General features: G+C 38.3%; 1 long non-coding RNA gene and 1 pseudogene across 1 annotated transcript in view; one reads left to right on the top strand and one right to left on the bottom strand.

Annotated features, from left to right (window-relative positions):
* The window catches only part of LOC147326998 (uncharacterized), a 291452-nt gene that overhangs the window by 206474 nt on the left and 59596 nt on the right, over nucleotides 1-25382 (top strand). The window lies entirely within an intron of this gene.
* On the bottom strand, nucleotides 17637-18274 carry LOC147326999 (uncharacterized; annotated as a pseudogene).

Raw genomic sequence — 25382 nt, 5'->3', positions numbered from 1 at the left:
ACCCTTCAGTCTGGGCACACTTATTCTATCCAAATGAGATCCGAATGTCCTCACTGTAGACCCAGGTGAGATGGATAGCAGCTGGGACATTGCTTCCCCTTGGTAATAGTCAACACTCAATGGGAACTTGTGCAATTAGCTTCAAGTTGGCCTCTAGTATTGTTTTCCACAGTCCCACTGATTTCCTGTGGATAGTACATGTGCTCTATCAGTCTTGTCCCAAGCACGTCGGTGTCGATGTATGGGCATTGAGTTGGAGGCTTTCTTGTAATCAGTTCAGGTGATGGTCAGGTTGGTCTGCCTCGTGTTAGAGTTCTGGTGTGCTGTTCTGTCAACAAGGTGCTGGTGCCTGTAGCCATTGGTGTTATTTCCATTGTCTTTCTGAGTAGTGCTCATCTATTGATTAGTGTACCTACTCAATGTCTAAGAGAAGCTTCCATGCTGTGTAATGTCCCCTTCTTTTCACCAACAATCTGATTACCTGTCTTTCTACCAGGTAATTGGCCTCTACCTGTGGGGAGGCATGTATTCATCTGGTACTTTGAAGTTTCAAGTTGTTGACTGTGTGTTGACTGTTGTTCTGGGAAGTTGTTGTGATCTGCTTTTAGGTCCACCAGATGCTTGGCATTGGTGTTGTGTGATGCCTCTTTCTCCCAGATCTTCTAGTATTGCTAGGTCTGCCCTTGTATTATTATTTCCTCATAGGTGAGAGTACACCCTTGATGATTCTAATAGCCTCAGCTTCTCTGGAATATCTCGTCAACCTGGTGGCCAGACCTGTAAGCCTATGTTTGTCTGTTTTTAGAAGCATCAGTTATGAATATCTGATATTTATAATCATCAAGGACCCGTCTCTCATAATGCCCTTCCACATTTCAGTTAACTGACTAAACGTCCCTCTGGACTACCCTGATTTTGGCTTCCAGCCTTCTTTACTAGTCTTTATCAATAGTATAATTTTATTAATACACTACAACTTAACTTTAAAATAATCACTGCATCAGATGGAATCAGGCAGAGATACACAGACGTTGTTGTTATGATCATCATGTTATCATCATCATCATCATCATCATTACCATCATCTCTATCATCATCTTCAATCTTTTCAGATCTGTTTTTGTAATGAGCTCATAACAGCATGAAGATGATTGCATGTACCCTCTCTCGCTCTCTCTCTCTCACACACACTCACACATGTACAGATATACCCAGTGAACAGCTGGCATCTGTTCGGGTATGACATCTTCATCGAAAGGGCCTCATCATCTGCTCTCCGTCTCTGCTTTCATCTCTCTCTTTGTCACTCTGCCTTTTTCCCAGCATTTATCTCTTAGACTGTCCCTCTTGCCTCATTTCTTTATTTTATGTCTTTTATCCTCTTTTATCTTCCTCTTCATCATCATCTTTCACAGCTTTGCAGTGTCTAATATACACATCATGACACATCATCAAAAGTCTACTTGTATTAATTACATTACAAATAGCACACATACGCACACACACACACACACACACACACACACACACACACACACCAATCATTTGCTGTATTTCTTTCAGGAATATTACATGTTTCTTCTCATGTCTGGCTTCAAAAGGTGACTTGAGGAATAACTTTCCCACTGCATAACAATTCACTTTTTTGAAGACAAGTACAACAATGCATAAATATGTTTGTGGATGTGGACAATATATTTAGTGGAACAAGAATTTACACACAAGTTAGTCAGGTTATATTGTGAGAAAGCTGACATGTCAAACAAACACTGCTGAGGAAACAAACAAGCCTTAAGTGATCATGTGATACACATAGCGAGGAGCAGTACCCTCCATGGAGAAGGAGAGGCCAAGATCAAGCACGGAGGGAGGTTAGCCAACAGGCCTTGGAAACTGCCAAGCCCAGACTTACAACCTTGGCCAGCCACTTGAAGAGGTACACCAGAGAGATAGAAGGCAGGAAAATACAACCAACTGTTCTCCACAGAATTTCAATCCAACAGCACAAGTCACCATCAAGTGCAGGATTTATCGCTGCTGTTCTGCATAGCTCTAAACTCCCTCAGCCAGATCGTCACCAAACCTTGCTATGGGACTAAGGAGTCACTCAAAGCATAGAAGAAAGATTTTGTGTAAATGGGTGTGAATGGGTGAATTTGGCATGTTATATAGCAAAGTGCTATATAAGAAACAGTCCATTTACCAAGTGATAGCGACATCAGGAAGAAGGAACATGAGAAGCCTGAGGAATAGCAAGGGCTGAGACAGGAGCTCAAGAAGATGTGGAGGGTGAAGTCAACAGGGGTCCCCATGGTAATCAGAGCAAACTGGGCATTTGGTTCCCACAAATCCCAGGAATGCCAGCCAAGATCCCACTGGGATTTGCATAGAAAGTGCTTGTGTTATGAACAATTATTTATTAGGATAGAGAAGAAATTTCATTTCTTTGATGTCACTTCCTACTAATTAATTCCCAGTGTTGGGAAGGTTACTTTTAAAATATACTCCACTACAGATTACAGAATACATGCCCCAAAATGTATTTTGTAACGTATTCCATTATGTTACTCAATGAGAGTAACTGATTCTGAATACTTTGGATTACTTAATATATTATCTTGCTTTTTACAACCACATGAATGCACTATTGCTGTGTGATTTATTACTATTACTGAAGGTTACTCGCCATAACAATACCGACTAGATTTTTAAATCTTAATATAAAATGAGTAACAGTAACATTAGGTAAGGCTGCACTTTTTGAGTCGGGCTGGACTGGGCTACACTGCCATGAGGCTACATTCTTTAGGGATATACCTGTAACACTCTGCCTATTGCCTTCATATTAAGTAATTTTTTGAATAATAATTTTAAAAAATATTTATTCACATCATTCTGCGGGCCGCGAGATTGAGACACAGGCATTAGAGCCTCTTAATGTGTGTTTTGTTTGGGTTTCCACCAGCGTGGAATTACCTAAAACAGAGAGGGGACAGCCTAACATATGAAACAGGAAAAGACTGCTGTGTAATCCATTTATTTCAACAAAGTAACTGTATTCTGAATACCACCTTTTTAAACGGTAATTGTAACAGAATACAGTTACTCATATTTTGTATTTTAAATACATAACACCGGTCCATGTATTCCGTTACTCCCCAACACTGCTAATTCCTAACACATTTCTAATTTCTGGCCATACAATAAATTGTTCTCTCATGTCCATTATAGTCCTTCAACTCTTCATCATTCCACGCTACGCTTTATCAATCCCTGAAATCAGAGACATGTTATATGAAGCCCTTAATTTGTAATAATTTGAGCAAGGAGATATCTAAACGTAATTAACATCATTAATAGTTAAATGAAAATTGGCAAACCTGCATGCACATGTCACTAATGGATTTATTAGGCTGTGATGATATAGCATCTCAGCTGTACAAAAGGAAGTTTGATATTGGCCTCTTTTTATATAAACTTGGACATTTCTATTTGGCTTTTGAAGGTATATTGACTAACTTAAAAAGAATAATGAAGGCAGATATTTTTAATAGCTGAGAAAATAATGTGTTCAATAATAAATGCAGTAATTATATTACCAACTCTGCAAATAAATAACTCTCACACTCTGTTCTCCATCAAAAGGCAACATACTGATTAGCTCATGTGTTTCTGTGTGTGTCTTATTCATTGCTCTTTAATCTTTTCTTTACTGTAGTTATTGTCTTTACATTCAATTTTCTCCTTGCCTGTGGAAATTATTCTGACCCTAATCTTTCTAAGTGTCTCTAGTCTCTGGCTGACCCTTTTATATTGTCAGTAGCGTCTGACGCCAAGCTTTACAAAAGATGCTGTCACATACAAAGCAATGAGCCGATGGGGAGATGTCTCTGTCTATTTCACACAGTCAAGCAAACAACAGAGAAATCTGGTGATTTTAATCTTCACTGAACACAAAGTTTAATACATTTATCTGCAGCTGTCGGCCCTGGTACTTAAAATTGTGTGAGGTGAGGAGGTTCATGATAGTGTCGGTTTGTCCCCTTTTTGCTTTGGTTTAACTGTGGCTCAGGAACATTTGGGTTATTGGTTATTTGGTTTCTAATAAATTATTAACTAACTTTAGTTGCAGTCTACTTGCACAATCTGAATCAACATCAATATTTACAGAATTTCTCCCTTGATGAAAATTTAATTTTACTTCTGTTGCATCTTCAAAAAATAAAAATACAATAACTGAGCCTTACACCGGGGTATCGTTGCACTGGTTTACTGAACCTTACTTTCAGGGCATGTACAGAACATGAGCATCCATTTTCTACTGCCTCCTACAGGACACACTCTTCTTCCACTTCCTTACACATTAATGTAACACAGAACTAATACTGCCTCTCCTGGCATTACCATTGTAACAATACATTCATTCTGTTTCTTTCAGAAGATTAACAGGAACTTAGGATGTAGGTATCTATGAATAATAACTATTATGTATACTCATATTTATATAACCACTTATTTCTTGCGATACCACAACTTCGTATCTTTATATTTGTAGTAAGAGTTCAATGACATTCATTCCATCTATAATTTTTAACTGATTACAGAATTTGGCCTAAAAATATGAAATTCTGTATGTATCAATAGCTCATGCTGCTGCCAGTGATGCAACGATGTCCTGGCACACTTTGGGTCCTTTAATATGAACTGAACATTATATGAACACTGCAGCCCTGCCCGAGTTGTGTTGCTGATTATGTCCAGCTCTTTATGACCACGGTGTTCCCATCTTCTGATGGCTGCTTTTAGCAGGATAATGTGCTGTGTCAGAGAGCTGAAATAATTTCAAACCGATTCTTGATCATGAAAACGAGGTCAGTATACTCACTGGTCTCGACAGTCACCTAATTTCAACCAATAATGCAACTGTGGTGGAATGACAGATTCACATCATATGTGCAGCCAACAAATCTGTAGCACATGTAAGATGTTATTTTGTCTGTATAGACCAAACACACCTTATTAAATCTATACCACGAAGAATTAAGGCACACCTGAACAACACAAAATTATCTGTATCTGGTGACTGTATATTAACAACTATAAGATCTAGTTATTCATCCTTTTTTAATATTTTTGTTAAAAAATGCTCTTGGCCAGAATTTGAATTTTTAAAAGATTTTTCATAATATCTTTGAACACTGTCCTTTTACTGTTCAGTCATAAAGCAGACGGATAAAGCTCTGTGGGAAGCCGGGGAGACTAAACCATTTTATTGAAATCAGAGTCCCTGTTTCTCTGTTTGACAGGCCATATGGCAATGCTTAAGAGGAAGACCTGATACAAATCAGAATCAGAATCAGAATCAGAATACTTTATTGATCCCTGGGCTAATCTCCAGTTAATAAAAATGTTGACAAAATGTGGCAGAATTCAAATGAAGAAATCAAAGTTTAACTGAATGATAGAATTGTGAATTGTAGCGTTATTTAAAGAGTTTTACAAAAATACTACAGTACAGTCAGTCAGTCTGAACTTTTCAGATCTGCTGTCCTGTCTGTGTGGTTTCGGTCCAGCAGCCATTATTAGTCTAACTGTTCTCACTTACTGAGCTTCTGTTGAAGAACACACTATAAAAACAAGGTTTGAATGTAAAGTCAAGTGATGCAGCTTGAGTTCAGCTTTCAACAAAACAATCATATTTCACGGTCCTTCGGCTTGTTTAGTGAACAAAATCCAAATTCAGTGAATTCTAGCATAGGAAACAACAAGCTTAGTGGTAAAATTTCCTGGCTACTTAATATTCCACAATCAAATGTTACTGATATTATAAGAAAATATAAACTATACAACAACTCTCTGAAGTGTCAGTTGCTACAGACCTCCAAAGTCTTGCCTTCAGATTAGCTCAAGAACAATGCACAGAGAGCTTCGTGCTTAATGCTTTAGCATACTGTGACATATTGGACAATTTCATGCTCTCAACTTTGTGGGGATTTGAAAGGGAGAGTTTGGGGATGACTCCCTCCTTTTACAACTTGACTGCGCACTAGTGCACTCCAGGTCCATAAAGACATGGATGAGTGAGCTTTGTGTGGAAGAACTTGACTGGTCTGCACAGTTCTGACCTCCACCCACGGGATGAATTAGAGTCTGCAAGCCAGGCGTTTTTGTCCAACATCAATGTTTGACTTCACACATGTACTTTCTTAAATGCTTTGTACTAGAAGAATGGTCAAAAATAAATATACTCCTTAACCTTGTGGGAAGCCGCCACAGAGGAACTGAAGCTGTTATAGCAATAACATCATATTAAATCTTATGGATTAAAAATGGGGAAGACGGAAGACAGATGAGTAAATACTTTAAATGAGCAGTGTGTAATCAGAGTATTGCACCCAGTCAGTTCAGGCCTACTGAAACACACTTCATGAGGATCATCCTCTACTAGGTCCTGTGCTGATTGCCTGCACTGTGGAACCAAATTGGCATTTGCCAAAGAATACCAGAGTTGGCAGGTCTACCACTGGTGCAGGTTAATGCTGAGCCTGTAAAATCATTTATGACGTGTTTGGTGTTGCTACACTGATGGTCTGGGGAGGTATATCCAAGAAGGGATGCACAGATCTCTACAGGCTAGGCAACGGCACCCTGACTGCCATTAGGTGTTTGGTGGGCTGTGTAAACAGACTCTACACTGGTGCAGTGGGTCCTGGGCTCCTCTGAGCCACAGAAATTTCTGGTCTCATGGGATGAAAGTATCCAAGAATTTACAGAAGGATTGAGGAATTGAGACCATTCAATGGCCCCCGTGATGTAAATTCAGTAGAGCACCTCTGGGACGTCACGTTTTAGTCAATTTTTTCAGTCTATCCGATGCCCCAGATTACGCTTCAGACTGTTCAGGACCTCAGTGGTGCCCTGGTCCAGATATGGGAGGAGATCCCAAAAACACTATCTGTCATCTCAATAGGAAGATGCTCTGGTGTTGTCAGGCATAAAAGTAACTGGGGGCCATACAAGCTACTGAGCACTAATGAAATTTCTGCAAATGGACTAGTCTTTAAATTCAAAACTCTGTAGGCTGATCATTTTCATTTCCATCAAACAGTTTGGCATCTTTTTGTTCCTAGCACATCACCCTGTCCATATCACCAGGCATGTGGCGTGATTTTTATTGTTTTTTTTCCCCATTGGGATCTGATGTGCTTCTTTAATTTTTTTTTTTGAGTAGTGTACGTAATTTTGTGTTTTATTGTGTACTTTGCCAGATTCCATGGTGTTCAGTGGTGTGTTTAAAGGTAAAGGCATAATATCTGTTATCACGGTTGTGTGCTATCCTTATCTCCTCTTGCACACTTTATCCCCAGGCTACTTAGACTGGTATCCTGCTGCTGGAGTACACACACACTGCCACATAAGCAGGTGTATGCACACGCGCGCACACACACATGCACACACACACAAACACACACACACACATACAATTCTGTCAGATTTAACAGTAGATGAAAATCCAACACTAGCCTATAGATGGAAATAAACTGGTTGAAGCAAATTTAAACACACATGGTCTGCACCATAACACATTTTTACAATAATATTACCTTTAAATGCCTTCAAAGGCAATTTCCCCAGCCACCAACTTCTAACCTTGTCCTTGTTAGGACAGTTTTAAACACTTGTTATGAGACTTTTCTTGCTTGTGGTCCATCGTGATGAGGAAATAGTTGATGTGATTTAGGAAATATGTTTGTTTATGGTTTTGTTTGGATAGAAAAAAATCTATAGACTGTCCTTCAAAGAAACACATTTAGCTTTTTCATCCTACGATCTACCCAAGCATTACTGAAATAAAATATGTAGATGTCTAAGTTTATATACATATTTGAATTTTTCTCATTTTTATTTTGTCATTTCATTTTTACAGTTTGCACCTTTGATCCAGGTGGACGATTTTTCATCCCACTGTATACTCAAGTCTATATTGCTGGGTTGACAATAAAACTCCACTTGACTTGATTAGTGACCAAATCCAAGGCCAAAGACAAAGAAATGTAATTTTGGGTGATTTTTAAACTTTTAGGTAGAACATGTTGGAAAGCTCTTTTTCTATAATTACAGCTTGTACAGCTTCATGGGGTGGTTTCATTTCTCAATCTCAAGAGTCTTGATGCATGCTCAGTCATCCAGGTAAGAAAATCCCATAAGGTTGATTCTGTTCATCTGGATGTAGCGTTTTCATCACTCATCCAAGTGACTTCTTCAGCCGTCACTAATGTCGTCCCAACGTCTACCCAACAAAACACCTTTGAGGTGAATTAAAGCAGAGACAGTCAGGCCTTCTCATCCAACATCAGTGTGTGATCACATAAATGCACTTTTGGAAGAATGTTCATAATTTGCCATAATCACACTCCTAAAGCTTGTGGAAAACCTTCCCAGAAGCCGTTATAGTTGCTAAGGGTGTGCTGACATCATATTAAACTTCACCCGTTGCCTACTGGTGGTGGTCAGAGGGCCCGGTGGCGCCAGTGTCCGGCAGCCTCGCCTCTGTCAGTGCGCCCCAGGGTGGCTGTGGCTACAATGTAGCTTGCCATCACCAGTGTGTGAATGTGTGCGTGAATGGGTGGATGACTGGATATGTAAAGCGCTTTGGGGTCCTTAGGGACAAGTAAAAGCGCTATATAAATACAGGCCATTTACCATTTACCATAAACCCTGTGGGTTAGGAATGGGGTATCGTTTAAGGACATATATGTGTGAAGGTAGACAAGCTAATACTTCTGGCAATATGTGCTTTAATATGAATTGGAACTTTGGATAATTTGCTCCCAGCTATGAAGATTAGGCTGCTTTAATAATATTGGTGGTGTGAAACACATTTTGGGTATTTCAAGCCCAGCTTTTATGACAAGCCTATTATTAATGCATTTTACTTACAGGTTATTGTATTTTCAGCATGACAGAGAGCAAGAACGTCTCTGCAATTCATTAAGAAACATCAAACAATCTTTATGAATTATCATCACAATTTCACTACAATTGCAAAACATGCTACAGCTCTTGGTTTTGCTCAGGTCCTGTGTCCACACACACACACACACACACACACACACACACACACACACACACACACAGTACTGTGATTCTAGAGTGTGTGTACTATGTCAGTTTGACAATGCAGTGGTAAAGCTAAGCCCAGCTGACTCTCGCTCTTCCACTCTGTCCTCTACAATTCAGGAATCCATAATTCAGCTGTCACTGTTGTACCCCACAGCAAGCCCTACTGCTGGATCTCTGTGTGTTCATTGTTTTCTAACAACATTTTCTCACTTGCTGTCTCTCCCCACCTTGTAAATCCCTGCCTACCTTCTCACCTATACTAAAAGTAAAAAAAAATCAATACTTGTGATCTCTCTTTCCCTTTACAGTTTCCATAGCCTTGTGCTGTGCTTTGCTCTTTGAACACGTGTGTCTGTGTGAAACCACAAACACATTCCCACACATCTGTCTTCATTGGGGTTTGAAGATCCATTCATGGTTCAAACAGCAAATTAGTGCAGTAAAATACTCCTTTGTTGTGCTTTTTAAACCTATAATGCCAAGGATCTTGTGTGATTAGTTTGAATTGCCTGTGTGCCTCATTTGTTTTTCAGCAGGATTACTTGAGAAGTAATGGATGGATTTTTACCACTGGTAAGATTTACCTTACCTTTGAGTTAACTGTTTGAGCCAATTCAGACATGGATCATGATTTTTCTGGAAGGTTTCTTTAAAATTTTTGAGATTTGATCACATCCGGACATTTAGCATTGTATCTTCAAACATAAGTTCAAAGACAGAAAATACCATGGACCAGCATAAAGAGTGTCAAGATGTTTCATTCCTTCTCCACTTGGATTGTGTAAAAAAGAAGGCTTTTGTTTTCACTTGGATCAACTCGCAAGTTGTCTGATTCTTTTTAATGCAAAGCAGCAAAAATCTAGCGAGTTAACTTTTGATTCACTTGGCTGAACCTGAACAGAGGACTAGTGAGAGTGGAATGGCATAAAGAGAAATTAGATTAGTCTTATTGAGGCAGTTAAAATTATGCCTTATATTTCCAGAAACATTATATGTTTTGGATTTGATATATGCAATAGCCTTTATGTCAGTATGAATGACCAGTGTAATCCCACGTTGTCCTGGGATGATAAATTTGGGGAGTGAAAGACGGGTAATTCCTCTATACCAGCCTGAGGTTTAAGGGTGGAGCTTCCTGCATACAGACAAAAAGAAAAAGGAAAAGATTTAAAGAAGAAGAAAAAGAATAGAAGGAGAAAATTAAACCATCCTGGGCTTGTTGGCTTAATCCACCTTGGCTGGATGTTGAAAGAGAAAAGAATAAAGAGATGTTCATTAAAACAATAAAGACAGAAATGGATGGTAAGAGGACAGAAATGAAGGATATTCAATTTTAGTAAACCAGAGAGAAGTGTGACCAAAAGGGAGGCTTTTAATCTCAGTTGTCCTTCACACCTGCACAACTTGGCTTTAATGGTCTAACTTGGGTTTTACATAAAACTTTATTAATTCATGCAGCACCTTAATTCAAAACTTTTGTAATCTAGTAAGGTATTTTATACATTTTTCACTGATGCAGCAATACATATCAACAAATAACACTGAACTGAATTGAAACGGAATTAAATATCAATGAATCAAATCAAAGAAAATCACAATGTTGCCACTGTATAATAGATTGAAAGCATCATCAAAGTCTAGATTTGATCAAAATCTGGCTGGAAGCAGCTCTCACGCCTTGGCGACTATTTTGAAATGTTATTTTGAAGTGATATTTACTTTCAGTTCAGTGGTCATAGGCACACAACACAAATTGTCAAATTTGAGGAGGCAGAAACGCTGCGTTTGATGTCCCAGGATGTTCCCACACATATTATTTATCTATTAATTTACTGATTTATTTAAACAACTATAGTTTAAAATAAATATGTTTTATAAACATATTAAGATGCTTACATAGTGTACCACAGATTGTATTTCTATTGTGTATGCAAAACCTTGACAGTAGTGTATATGGGAACACACCGAATGAAACTGTTATTGGACTAATCACTGTTTTTCTTATTTTTCTTACGACATTTGATGATAAAGATGATGGGAGGATGGTAGGAGATAGTCAGTTTTGGAAAGTATGGCGTCCATGTAACTTACACCCATATATGCACATACATGTTACAGCCTGGCATTTAAGTTAATGACTTGGAAATAAATTAGAAATAGAGCAGCATAATGACAATCCACTTGACATTTTGATACTGATGTGGGGGGTTTTGATGCTGTGAAGGGCTGGGGGTTCTTTTTGGAATTCATCTTTCGGTCAGGCTGGCACCGCAGCCATGTTACTTTGAAGCTGTCCATGTCTTCACCACAGTAGCTCTGATGCGCTGAGTTCAATTCAGTTCTTTTTCGAAGATGTAGGTTGTTATATTCATAAATGCTGCTTTTGTGTTGTAACAGTCAAAAATAATAAATGATGATCTAATAATAATTCAGTTCAATTCAATTTTATTTAAATCGCACCAATTCCCACCAGCAGGTCCTTTATATTATACGATCGAGACCCTACAATAATCTGTTCTTAAAATCTATTCTTCCCAAAATATTGTATTATTATAAATTAGGATTTTTTATTTTACTTACTTACTCTTTAAAGCTGGACAGAATTATTACGAAAAATCTTGAATACATTTCTGCTGTGGAATCTATTGTAATACACAAGCACTGATCAATTGATCAACAGATCAATGATCATGAGAATTTGCATATTAATGATCAAGGAACTGACCTCCCAGCCCAGTGGTGCTAATTTCAGTCATTATGCAAATGTACTGTTTATAAGGATGGAGAAACCTGCAGTCAGCTGAGGCTGGAGAAGTCACTTGGATGAGTTATGAAACGTTTCTCCCATTGAAACGCTACAGCTAGATGAACAGAATCAACTTTTGGAGATTTACTTACCAGGATGATTGAACATGCATCAAGACAAAGAGCTATAGAGTTTTGTGCTGGGACCAGTACATGCTTTTCCTAGACACTATTAGAAAACATTGCATACATTTTCATTGCTATGTAGTTAATATCCATTGGGTCTTTTTTTTCATGACGGTAACAAAATCAATTATTTAAACTACAGGCATTCTTAAAGACAGAAAATCTTTATTGACGTCTAATTTTCTAAATTCAGACAAAACTGCGATTATTGTACTCGGTCCTAAAAATATCAGAGACATGTTGCCTAATCAGATACTTATTCTTAAAGGTGTTACTTGTGAGGAATACTGGAGCCAGTTTTGAGCAGTATATGTCCTTGTGAAATGTTTGGGACCCCAAGGAACATTCAGGTGACAGTTTTCAGGGTTTTTATTTATATAATAACATTGTTTCTTGGTTTGGCAGCGATGTCTTGGCAAGTCAGTCAACTTTCCAGCTGCTTCCCCACTCACCATTCCTCTCTCTCATCTCCGGTCCTCAGCGTCACTAAAAGGAAGGAGACCTTATCAGCACATCACCTTCACCTGCTCCATCACTCTTCCTGGCACTGCCCCTTGAGCCCACTGTACTACCCCTCCACTGCAGCAGAGCCAGAGTCAACAACCCTGCCAAACACCCCCACCACCCAACTGAGGCCTGGGTGCTGTACTGTGTTTCTTGATCGGTCAGCTTCTGGCTGATGTACACGACCGGGTGGTCGACCCCCCTTACCTGCTCGACCAAAATGAGACAATGAAGGAAGAGAAAGGTGAAGGATGGGATGGGCTATGAGAGAGATCCCCTGTCCCCCACCAATCGTGGCATACAATAAAAATATGGGTGGGGTTGATCTGTCAGGCCAGCTCATTGAGTACTGTTCTACTCACAGAAAAACTGCTCATTGGTAAAGCACCATGTTGCTGCATGTCCTGGACATTGCAACAACAAATTCATTCATCTTGTATCGTGACATGTGCAGCCTGTGACACACAAGGAGTTCATGGTGAAACTGTGTCAGGTTTGTGGCAGGGATATCTTAGATGTTGTTCCTAACATCTGCTGGAGCTACTCACTCGGTTTGGGGGTAACTGCCCTGAGTGCTCAGATTAGTACGAGGAACACTGTTGCCTTCCACCTCCATATCTTTTCGAGCTCCTTCCTCAACCCTTGGTATTGCTCCAGCTTCTTGCATTCCTTCTTCCCGATGTTGCTACATCTCTCACTATGGCCTTCTCTCTACTTGATCACCACTACTATGTCCACTTGTTTAGCCATCACCAGCATATCCATTAGCAGCGTATCTAGATGTCCCACCTGATCTTCGATTGGTCATTGTTAAAAAACCTAGGGGGTGAATCCCATTCTGATCTTGGGATTTCCAGTTTATTTTTGGCTCAGCTCAGCTGCCAAACACTTATGGCAGCCACTTGGTTATGGCATTCCATGTATGCCCTGATTGCTAGCATCTTGCCTCAGGGTCATCTTTACAGAGCCTAGACCTGGGGTCTTGCCTCGTGTGATAGACCCCAGCCATAATTGATCATATGTTAAGGGCTTGCTTAGGGCTAACTTTAATTTCAGCCAAACCGATTTACTCAGGAACAAATAAAATACTGAAAAAAGACAAACAATAAAATTTTTAAGTTATCTAAGTGACTTATATATCATGTTTAACCTGAGTAGTGAAAGACGGCGGTGGGTTTGAAAACGATTTGCCGGGAGTCCGATGTTCTCACCGGCTCTAGTGTGCTTTGAACCCAAGCTGTCCTGATAAACTGAGCAGATATTTGAGGTTTACACAGCTACATTCTCGCCTGAAAATATGTTAAACATTTATTTTGTGACCCAGAAAGAATAATAAGAGTAATATTAAAACTAAATAGCTGCCGCCATTGTTGGAAACTGAGCAGGGCCGCAGTGGGCCGCGCTATGAATTCTGGGACACAGCTTCTTCTTCTTCGGGGTTTAACGGCAGCTGGCATTCTTGTACATGCAGTGCTGTCATCTTCTGTTTGAGTCCGTTATTACACTGTTAAATCCTACTACTTATTCCTGCGTCTTTTGGGATCTTACAAAACTTCAAACGACGCATCAACTGTTAAATTAGCCGTCAACGATTTTGATAGTCGACGTAATTGTGACTAGTCGACTAATCGTGGCAGCCCTACCCTCTATTCATATTTGGTTTCTGCAGCTTTGCTAGCAGCTTCTTCATGACTCCCATTTGCTTTGTACTTGTAATTATGTTCCGTGTCTGCAATGTTTCCTTATGGTAGTACAGTCCCCTCAGTTCTGACTGATAACATTGCAATGCCCTTTGATTGATTGATTGATTTGATTGGTAATTTATTTCAACATGTGAACAATATACAGTTACATTTAGAAAAGAAAATAAGAGAGAAAAGAAATACTACAAATACTACAAAATACATACAAAAAAACGTTCTGATTAATTTACATGTTGAAAGGGAGTAGGAAGAAGTAAACACTTATTTAATCCCACCCCTTTGCCATAAATTATCAGTTAATATTTTAGTCAGCTTCCTTACTGATATAATTTGTAATAAAAATAGTGAACAGATTTCTGATATACTATTTACTATAATATCACATCACTTTTTTTTTTTAAATAGAGACATTCACTTAATTTCATCATCATCATTACAATCCAAAGATTTCTGATTTTTACATATTTTGACAATTTCAAAAACTTCATTTTCATCAACGGCTGTGAGAAACATAGAATATGGATTTCTGTCAATCAGTGTCTCCGGTTTTTCCTGTGCTTTCCCAGGATGAGTGATTGTTCTTGCTAAATTTGGTCCAGCAGTTACAAAGAATTCATTGAGACTATTTGCCACAACATCCATATTGTATTCTTCATGGTCATTACAAATGAAATACTTGGGATAGTTCTTTTGTCCAGTCCCACGTTTTATAACACTGTTCAGGATTTTCCATAATCTTTTATTATTATTTCTATTTATATCTAATTGCTTCATATAGTATTCCTTTTTACTAAATCTAAGTATATTAGTTAACCTATTTTTACATCTTTTGTATCTGATTTCAGCATCTTTAGTTCTCGTTCTTAAGAACTCTCTGTATAGAGCATTTTGCAGACCTTTTGTTATCCATGGACAGTCCATATATTTATGTTTCTACTATATTGCTTTATTGGACAGTTGGTATTGTACAGTAATGTAAATATTCTAAGGAATTCATTATACGCACTATTAACGTCCTGTTCCTGATATACTTCACCCCAGTTCTCTTTCAATAAATCTTTTTTAAATGCATTCATTCTTTCTTCTGTTCTTACTCGTCTTACTCTTTTTTACTGTCCATTTTATTGATCTTGTAATTCCTATCATAGATTGTAAAAATTGGAAGATGGTCACTTGTGTCGTTAATCGGGAGTCCACTTACAGTCTTATTTTCAATGTCATTTGTAAAAAGGTTGTCTATGAGAGTTGCACAATGTGATGTAATCCTGGTAGGTCTAGTAATTTTAGGGAATAGGTTAATATAGTGCATTATGTTTATAAATTCCTCAGTGGTTATATGTTTATTTGGGTTTAGCAAATCAATATTGAAGTCTCCACAAATGAAAACTTTTTTGTGAGCTATTTCAATAAATGTTTCTTCTATCCAGTCTTTAAATGTCTCAATACTACTACCTGGAGCTCTGTATATACAGCTAATGAGCACATTTTTACTTTTTTCTTTACAAATTTCAACTGTATTACATTCTAGTACATTATCAATCACCATCGTCATCTTTTCCACCACATTAAATTTCAAGGATTTGTCCACGTACAAGGCCACTCCTCCTCCTTTGTTTCGACTAGTTATACATGTGAATTCATAACCCTCCAGTTCAAAGTCTGTTCCTTTTTCCATATTGATCCAAGTTTCTGATAAGGCAATGACACTAAATGGATGTGAAAACTGGTTAAGATATTCTTTGATATGACTAAAATTAGCATAGAGACTTCTAAGATAAGATAAGATAAGATAGAACTTTATTAATCCCTCGGGTGGGTTCCTCTGGGAAATTCGATTTCCAAAAAAGCACAGCACCGACAGAAGTTACAGAGTTATACACACACACATATATATAAATACAGAGACAATATAAATAAAATATACGAAGGGGATAAATAGAATAAATAGGAATAAAAATAAAAATACAAGTGAATTGCACATTTCAAGTATTGAGTCTATTGCACCGTTGACTATTTACAAAAGTATTGCACAAAAGGTATTGCACAGTGAGGTGAAGAGGCACTACAGCTTAGTTGTTCCCTCCTTTGTCCTCCTGTTTCCCCTCCCTCTCCCCTCCAGAGAGGAGTTAAACAGTCTGATGGCGTGTGGGACAAAGGAGTTTTTAAGTCTGTTAGTTCTTGTCTTTGGGAGAAGCAACCTGTCACTGAACAGACTCTTCTGGTTGTTAATGGCCGTGTGCAGAGGATGCCTGGCATTGTCCATAATGTCCATCAGTTTCTTTAATGTCCTTTTCTCTGCCACTGTCACCAGAGTGTCTACAGTTAAAGTGGATAATTGATCATTTATTCTCAGTTTTAATCCTCTGATTGTAGTCTTTATTTGTATAGTAGCAGCAATTGGTATTGTTAGATGAAAAGAAGTTGTTGTCTGGATCTATTTCATATTCCAAGTCCTGTGTATTGTGATCCATATAGTTAAATGTTTTCAGTTCCAATTGATCCTATTCTGCAACTGTCTGACTGATGCAGCTGTTTCTTCCAGATATATCTGAGTTCTTCCTTCCAGTCAGTGTTGCCAACTTAGCGACTTTGTCGCTATATTTAGCGAGTTTTCAGACCCCTTTAGCGACTTTTTTTTCTAAAAAGCGACTAGCGACAAATCTGGCGACTTTTTCTGGTGTTATTGGAGACTTATTTATGACGACTTTTTGACGTGAAAGGGCGTGTTGCTCTTACTCTCAACAAGCAGCGGTGCTGCCGTGGGCACCTCACCCGTGCTAAAGCGCTCACGGGCGAAGGATAGTCCTCCCCCAGCTGCAGGAGATGTTCACACCTGTGCGTCCAAACTGCAAATGAATCGCGCATGAGCGAAGCCGCTGCTCCGCACTGACTGTAACGCAGTCAGTTCTTCTTTTACTGATATGCTGTTTTGTGGATCACAAGGTTTAAAACTACTTATAAACACACACTCTCACACACAAAGTAACTCCACCAGAGTGCCTATTTCGGGTCACTTTTGCCAGTCGAAGCCCGAAAAAAGGTGCATGGTTGGAATTGTGACATTAAAAAACAATAACTGCTAAAAGAAATTTAATTTGTAGTTCTAAATAAATTCTAAATGCATTTAGGACGTTTTTTGCTCACTTTATGTCTCTTCCACGATGTTATTTCTCTCTCCGACAGCGTAGGTTACAATTATATTAGCATGACCAATTGTGCAAATTAGGCGATGACGTCATTTAGCGACTTCTAGCGACTTTTAGGACAGCCAATAGCGATTTTCCTTACTGAGGAGCTGGCAACACTGCTTCCAGTGTGTGTCATAAGTGAGTGTGTGGTTGTCTGTTACCTTGTTTGCCGTCCTGATCGTGTTGCTCACTGATATTTTTCGAGATCTGCCATGTTTTTAATGATCAGAACTTTGGCTTCCTGTGCTGATCCGTTTAGTTTAATGAATATTTTACAGTTCGTTGTCCAAGTGCTTTGGATTTTTCCCAGCTTCTTAAGGTGTCGCGCTTTTTTGGCTATTTCAGCGTTGTGTTTGGTTAGATGTTCATTGATAAAGACATTAGATTCTTTTAATTTTCTTCCTTGTTTCAGCAGCGTAATCTTGTGCTTTCGATTTACAAACCTTAATATAATAGCCGGTATGTTGTCGTTCCTCCTGGGAAGAGGGTGGCATGCTTCGACAGAGTTACAGTCCAGGTCAATCCTTTTGGACCGCAGCTGTCAGCGGTCACCGCCTGAGCGTATGACCGGGGTTTAATATGGAGCCCAGTGATGATGACGTTGTTTATCCTGGAGTATTGTTCCAGGTCAGGGACCTTACTTTCCAGGTATGCAATCTTTTTATCTTTTTCGGCATTTTGGATGCGGAGGAGCTTTACCTCCTCCACAATTTCAATGATATTTTTCTGCTGCAACCCGATAGTGGAAATTTCCTCCATTATGAAGTCAAGAGACTTTTTAATATCCTCGACTTCCTCAGCTGTCGGTGTCCTCTTCGGCCCCATTTTATCTGGTTACCCTGGTAGCAGGTTCAGTCAGCTGTTAGCCTGGTAACGTGTTGGCTAGCCTGCAATTACCTGGTTAACTCCATTAGTCCAGTCCAATATCCTGCATCAAAGTCGTAATCCAGACAGGGTTGTACCTAAAGTTCCAACAATTTGAGTAGTCTTTGCTCCAGAAATTGATGGCCACGTTTCAAAAATTCACAGGACACGATCAAAACACAACTTTCAAACAAAATAACTACAGCCCTTGCTGTAGTTATTAGTGGTGTGGATTAGTGAACTGATATTTCTTTTACTCCTGGCATTCTTCTTGAAGTCATCCATCCAGATCTTCCATTTCTATATCAGTCCTTTCCATACTTGGGATATGTAGCCAGTTTTGTTAATGATATGACTGAGGGTGTTCAGGTCTATGCAGAACAGCAAAGAGGACTAAGCATGTCCTTGGTAAATCCCACACTTGATGGCAATTGTGCTATTCGCTTGAATCTTAAATCTGTTGTTTTCCACATTCAAATTCCTGATGAAGACTTGTAGGGTCTTGTTGATCTTGTACAGTTCTAGGCATTCCAGGATCCATGTGTTAGGCATTGTGCCCTATGCTTTTCCATAGTAAATCCAGGTGGTGAACAGGTTGGTCAGTCTGGTCTTGAGTGACTGCTCAATCTAGGCCTAAATGCTGGTGTTCTGCAGGTTTTAGATCTCACCCTGGGTCCACATACCTGAATTAAATGATCAGTTCATTATCAGGCCTCTGGAGAACTTCAAGACATGTTGAGGAGGTCATTTAGCCATTTAAATCAGCTGTGTTGGGTCAAGGACACATCAAAAACGTGCAGGACACCGGCCCTTGAGGCCTGGAGTTCCCCACCCCTGGTGTAGATCATCTGGTATGTTCCAGGTCACAGTAGGGATTGTACATAATGCTGCATTTACAGTACCTATTAGATTTTCAGGGGTTACTTCACGTGGTCTTAGTAATTGGGCACCGTGTAGCCAATTTGTATGTGGTTGTGACCTGTTCGTACAACTTTTTACATTAAAACTTGTGTGAACACTACCACAAAACCACATTTCTCATCCAAGGTGTCCTAAATAAATAGTATTGGCAATTATAAAAAAACCCAAAAAACAATTATGTTTACGTTTTTAATTAGAAAATTTTAATGTTTAAATATGATTATTATTGTTATATGTGCATTTTATAATTTAATACTAATGTACATTAATATTTTTAGTAAGATACCCACTTCCTAAGCTATAACACAGCATGATGTCTAATCAGGTCATTTTCTCCTATATTACTTAACATGAAGTCAGTCCATTGATCTGCTTTATTTGCCTCACTTCATCAAAGACCTATAAAACTCCCCCACACCGCTCATATAAATGATCACTGAAAAACCAAAACAGGCTCTCACACACACTTAACTTCATGGTATCATGAATAGCCTTAGAAGTTATGACAATGCTAACGGAGAGTACATTGATTAATGTACTCTCATCCATACAGATGCAGAAAAACAGACTTGAACCTTGAGATGCACCAGTTTAAACATTCATTAATGCTTAATGAAGTCATGGAAAATGATTGATTAGGTTTTATTAGCTTCTCTGTGGGATGGTGAGAATGGCATTTTGTTAACTGATTAGACTGCAGTAAATAAGTAATTGGATCAGGGAGTATATACAACTTTCTCACCCTACGATATGAATCTGATTAAATACCTTCTCTTAAAAGCATCAAACTTCATTTCAGTGTTGTGTCGCATATATCATAAAAGGGTGGCTCATTTGCTTTTGTCAGTAGAGTTTATGACACCAAGCCATACTAGTTTGTTTCAGATAATTCATAACTGAATAAACAAATCAATAAATAAGTTACTACAATTAAGCAGTAAGCAATTATTCATTACAAATAATAATTAATCTCTAAAATAATATTCAAAAATATTCCATGCACATAAAAGGCTTCTCCCAGAAACAAAACAAACTGTATTACACTGAAGTAACATCTTCAATCACAGCCAAAATGTGCTCACATTTTTTTTTTTATACAAGGTGGTTGATGCCAACGTGTTTGTATTTTTAAAATTTTAAACTAGATTTGATTGCATTTCGACAAGATCATGGAGTGCTAAGTTACCAGCTACAATAAGCAGTGTTGGGAAGGTTACTTTTAAAATACTTTCCACTACAGATTAGGGGTGGGCCATATCATACCGTTCACGGTAATATTGCTATAATGTTGGGCAACGATAAGAAAATGAAATATTGTGTTAGAATATGGGTAAAACGCGCATGCGCAGTGCCTTTGTTTTCATACGCACATGGAGGAAAAAGCATGGCGGCGACAGAGAATGAGAAGAGCGAAAGCGGATCGTTGAATGAAACGATGAACCAGAACTGGTTTGTAAAAATGCTGCAGCTTCAGTGGTGTGGAACTGGTTTAGCTTTTGTCCATCAGATACACAACAAAGCACTATTTTTGGTAGAGCATGCTAGCGGGCCGTCGTGTGTTGTTTGGAAAATACGGCACACTTAAAATCAATCCTTTGTTTTTTCTGAAAGTCGACAGTGCCCCTTATAATCCCGTGTGCCTTATGTATGAATTCTGGTTTTGTTTACTGACCTCGAAACGATTTTATGTACACGGCGCTCGAAAATCTGTCAAATGTTTTAGTACGACTTTGCTAAGCTACGAAGCCGCACCGCTTGATGGAGTGTTGGAGCGTTACGGCTATCGTAGGCAGGAGCCTCGCGGAGTGATACGTGCTGTGCTTCAACATAATGTTACCGTATTGTGTGTGTACAACCTCTTTTTAAGATTTGTGGATGTTATACATGGTTGTGCTGAGGATATGTCGGCCAATTTCCACTGGAAATGCCTTTTGGTTAAACTGTCAGCGAGAAATTTGCACTGTTAAATTTTTATATAGTTTTAATGCACATAAAAAACAGCTGCTTGTTTAAGTGAAAATACATTGATGGTTTTTTGCACTAATAAAGTTGTGGAGTTGTAAAGTATTTTGTCTCGTGTCAATTATATCGTCAGTTATATCGTTATTGCAAATATCATGATAAAATTTTTTGGTCATATTACCCTGCTCTAATACAGATTGCAGATTACATGCCCCAAAATGTATTTTGTAACGTATTCCGTTACGTTACTCAATGAGAGTAACGTACTCTGAATACTTTGGATTACTTAATATATTATCACGCTTTTTACAACTACATGAATGCACTATTGCTGTGTGATTTATTACTATTACTTGAAGTTACTCGCCATACCAATAGCAACTAGATGTTTAAATCTTAATATAAAATGAGTAACAGTTAGTGATGTGTCGGTCACGAATGAAACGGCTCTTAGAGCCGGATCTTTGAAGTGAACGATGCGAGCCGGCTTCTTATTGGGAGCCGTGGGTTTTTTTTTTCTTTCTATCACCCTCTCTCTCGCACTTTTTTCCACTTCACTCCGCACGCCAGCCGTGTGCTTTGCATTGGGCAGAGGGGGGAGGGGCGGTAGTTACACTTGCAGTAGCACAGGAACAGAGCGGGAGGGAGGAGAGAGAGCCAGGGACAACAACGTCACATTAGAAAGGTATAGTAATCATCCACAACTATTTTCAGTTGCAGATGATAAAGGATTCAGAAAGTTTATTCATGAAGGTCCATATGACAGAGAATGTGCATCTTCTTTTTGTTTTCATATTTTTTATTTAATTGTGTTGTGGTTTGCAGTGTTTTGTGTTGTTTCACTTTAAATTTAAATAGTTAAAAGTTGAAATGTGAATAGTTGGTTTTTGTATTATATGATTTATTTATTACATTTAATGTGGAGTGAATAAATAAAAGTATATTTACGGTGGACCCTAGAGACAAAGCACGTACAGACTCCAAGACACGTAAAAACTCAGAAGCACGCACAAACTCCAAAGCACATACAAAACACAACAGAAGTGCTAGCTAGCAACTTGTGTTACCTAGTGGCTACACAAGCCAGCAAGTACCAATGACAGGATTTGGTATGTGGTAGTAACAGGCAAATGAAGATTTTTTTTATTTTATTTTATATATGTATGAGTCCTTGTGTATAAATACACGAACAATACACATATGCTTTCAATTGTGTAATTTAAGTGATCTAGGTAGCTCTGTTTTGGAAGTTCAGTTAACGCTAGAAATGTGTTTTGGAGTTTGTACGTGCTTTGTCTCTAGGGGCCACCACATATATTTATATATAAACATATATAAATAAAACCAATTTTTTACATTAGTAATTGCTTTTGTGCATAATTTTATATTATTGTTAATAATAAATTAATTAAAGCAACAAAACAACCTGAAGAGCCGGTTCGGAGTCGAAAGAGCCGGTATTCGACGCGTATATAAAACAGGTCTGCGGCTCCGAACCGTAGTAAAGGGACCTCTGGCTAATACGTCGGGTTCGTGTCGGGCTCGTAGCTGAAAACTAGCTTTACTTATTTGTCTGGGTCAACTTTGCTAGCGAGAGTCAGAGAGAGGCGTTGAAAGGCTGCTGCAACGGAACTTATTGTTTCAGAGGAAAACAGGAACACAGTGTACAGTCGAGTCTTAATAGCTTAATTACAACTGGGCTCGTCAGGCACTCTTTTTGGCTGCAGTGGTTATTATTATATTTACATGCTTCCAGCTCCCGTTTCTGCTCGGTGACAACTCGTAATTTTCCTTTTTCTCCCTCCTCGCTCACAGACACATAACGGGTATAGCAGTCCATTCTCTCTGCAGTATGGACTACACTGCTCATGAGGCTACATTCTTTAGGGCTATGCCTGTAACACTCTGCCTATTGCCTTCATATTAAATCATATTTGTGAATAATTTTTAAAAATATTTTTTATTTTCATTATGCAGCTGCAAGTATAGGTGACATGGGCCGGAGATTAGAGCCTCTTAAAACGTGTTATGTTTGGGTTTCCACCAGCATGGAATTACCAAAAATAGAGAGGCCATAGCCTAACATATGAAACAGGAAAAGACCGCTGTGTAATCCATTTATTTCAACAAAGTAACTGTATTCTGAATACCACCTTTTAAAGCGGTAACTGTAATAGAATACAGTTATTTATATTTTGTATTTTAAATACGTAACGGCGGTACATGTACTCTGTTACTCCCCAACACTGACAAGTATATTGGAGCAACATGTAAAGATATATTTCTGCTAATTAGTGCTAAGTAAAAAAGTAAAAAACAAAAACAAAAGAAATTTGGATTTGGCTCAATGACACCGAAGCACAAACCTAAACCTCATTAAATCATTAACTAAATTCATTTAAAAATGTTCCAAAGGCACCAGCAGCACAAACACAGTGGAGAGGATCAGCTGAGTTACTGAAATAAGCCTCAAGTGACCATTAAGGAACAGCGGTTTTCATTTTTGGCAATCTGTTAAAGAACACTGCTCTATTCCATGAGAAACAAGGACACATAATCCACTCTTGCATAAACGAGATATGGAGATATGGAAAATTGTTGTTTTTATACAACACCAGCATGCACACTTGTTGACTCTCTGACATTGACCGACTTCTAGTTTGGACTAACCATGCTCCACATGTCGAGGCAGGTGGCCAATTAGCAGTAGCCTGAGGAGGGACCTCCTGCTAGGGTTATAGCTTCTGACCAATTAGAGGGCTAGATTTATCCCAGCAATAACTCTCTGTGCTCCCAGTGGTGCACACACATGATGTGAAAGTCAGCTGTACATGCTAAACAAGAGACACAAACAGCAAATAAATGAATACACACATGCTAATACACACACAGTGTATTCAGCCCTGTATGTGTTATGATAATCAGCAATTAAAGCATTTAGCAGAATTGTTTATATTTCAGTTTTGTTAAGTAAAAGTAAAGCAAAAGTTTTTTTTAACCTTGCATACTTTCATATGTCATTTCTTCACAGTATGGTTCGTTCAGTTTTGATCCAGGTGAAGAAATCCTAAGTGTCTATACCGAATTTTAAACAACAGACCTATCTCGAAAGTAAAAACAGCTTATCTCACATTAACAATGTATGATTAATCCTTAAGTACTGTTTCAAAGACCCAGGAGAGAATATTTTATGACACTGGTGTTTGTAACTACAAAGGAGTATTGCGGCTACAATATAATACAAAAAAAAAAGTTAAAATACTATGTTGAGAGTCAAGTCAGAATAAGTTTTCGAGAAATGAATTGAAGTATTACTTTGGGGGGAAAAAAAGTCGAATATAACACAGAACAGTGTCAGTTTGCTAAATTTAGTAGCACATGTACACCTGTGCTATCTAAAATATTTATTGCGTATTTTGGTTCAGTTTTTGGAAAAGTCATCAAATGTCTGAACAATGACATTTATGGTACTTTTACTGCTGTCAAATTCGATTTGAATAATATGTAAGGGTTAAATATGTACTTATATGTACACGCACAAACAAATTAAGGATTCACATTTCCTATTAACATATTAAGAGAAGAAAGTTGTAGATTTTAACAAATACTGAAAACCTTTCATTTGAAACTAGATTCTTATTAAATATATTATTGCATTGTAATTAAGGGCAGCTTTAAAAAATCTATTTCCCCATTCAAATCGATTTTACTTTGAATAATGTCATATTGATTCATTAAATCCTGAATTAATTCTTAAAGATGTATTTTGCCTGAAACGCCAGAATCTCAGGTTAAAGCTCATAAAACTATTTCAACAACTGCCAAACAGCTAAAACAGCAAACTATCAAAGAGCAGGTAAACATCACTCACTCATTTGACCACTGAAAACATTACGTCCAGATGAACAGAATCAACTTTTTAATACAAAAGAAATTTCAGCTTTTGCAATTTACGCCAAATTGCAAAACCCTTAGCTACGTCCCCGTAACTCTGCTCTGCTTCAACTTCAACATAATCAGGTAATGTTCATCTGTTGATTCATGGCCTTCTTTTGTTTTATATCCCATGCAGAATATTTTTCATGGGGTTATAAAAAGCCAGGCTGGGAAACTCTCCTGCGTATTTTTCTGTGTTCTGTTCTCAGTTACTTTGACACAAAGGCATCTGCTCTGATGCTTACACATC

The sequence above is a fragment of the Aulonocara sp. 'chitande type north' Nkhata Bay genome, linkage group LG6 (genome assembly GCF_057382095.1).
Source record: "Aulonocara sp. 'chitande type north' Nkhata Bay isolate Kocher_YH1m ecotype deep benthic linkage group LG6, A_spYH_male_GT1.1, whole genome shotgun sequence".
Lineage (NCBI taxonomy): Eukaryota > Metazoa > Chordata > Actinopteri > Cichliformes > Cichlidae > Aulonocara > Aulonocara sp. 'chitande type north' Nkhata Bay.
The sequence above is the reverse complement of the archived record's forward strand: the minus strand, read 5'-3'. Positions and strand labels throughout refer to the sequence as shown.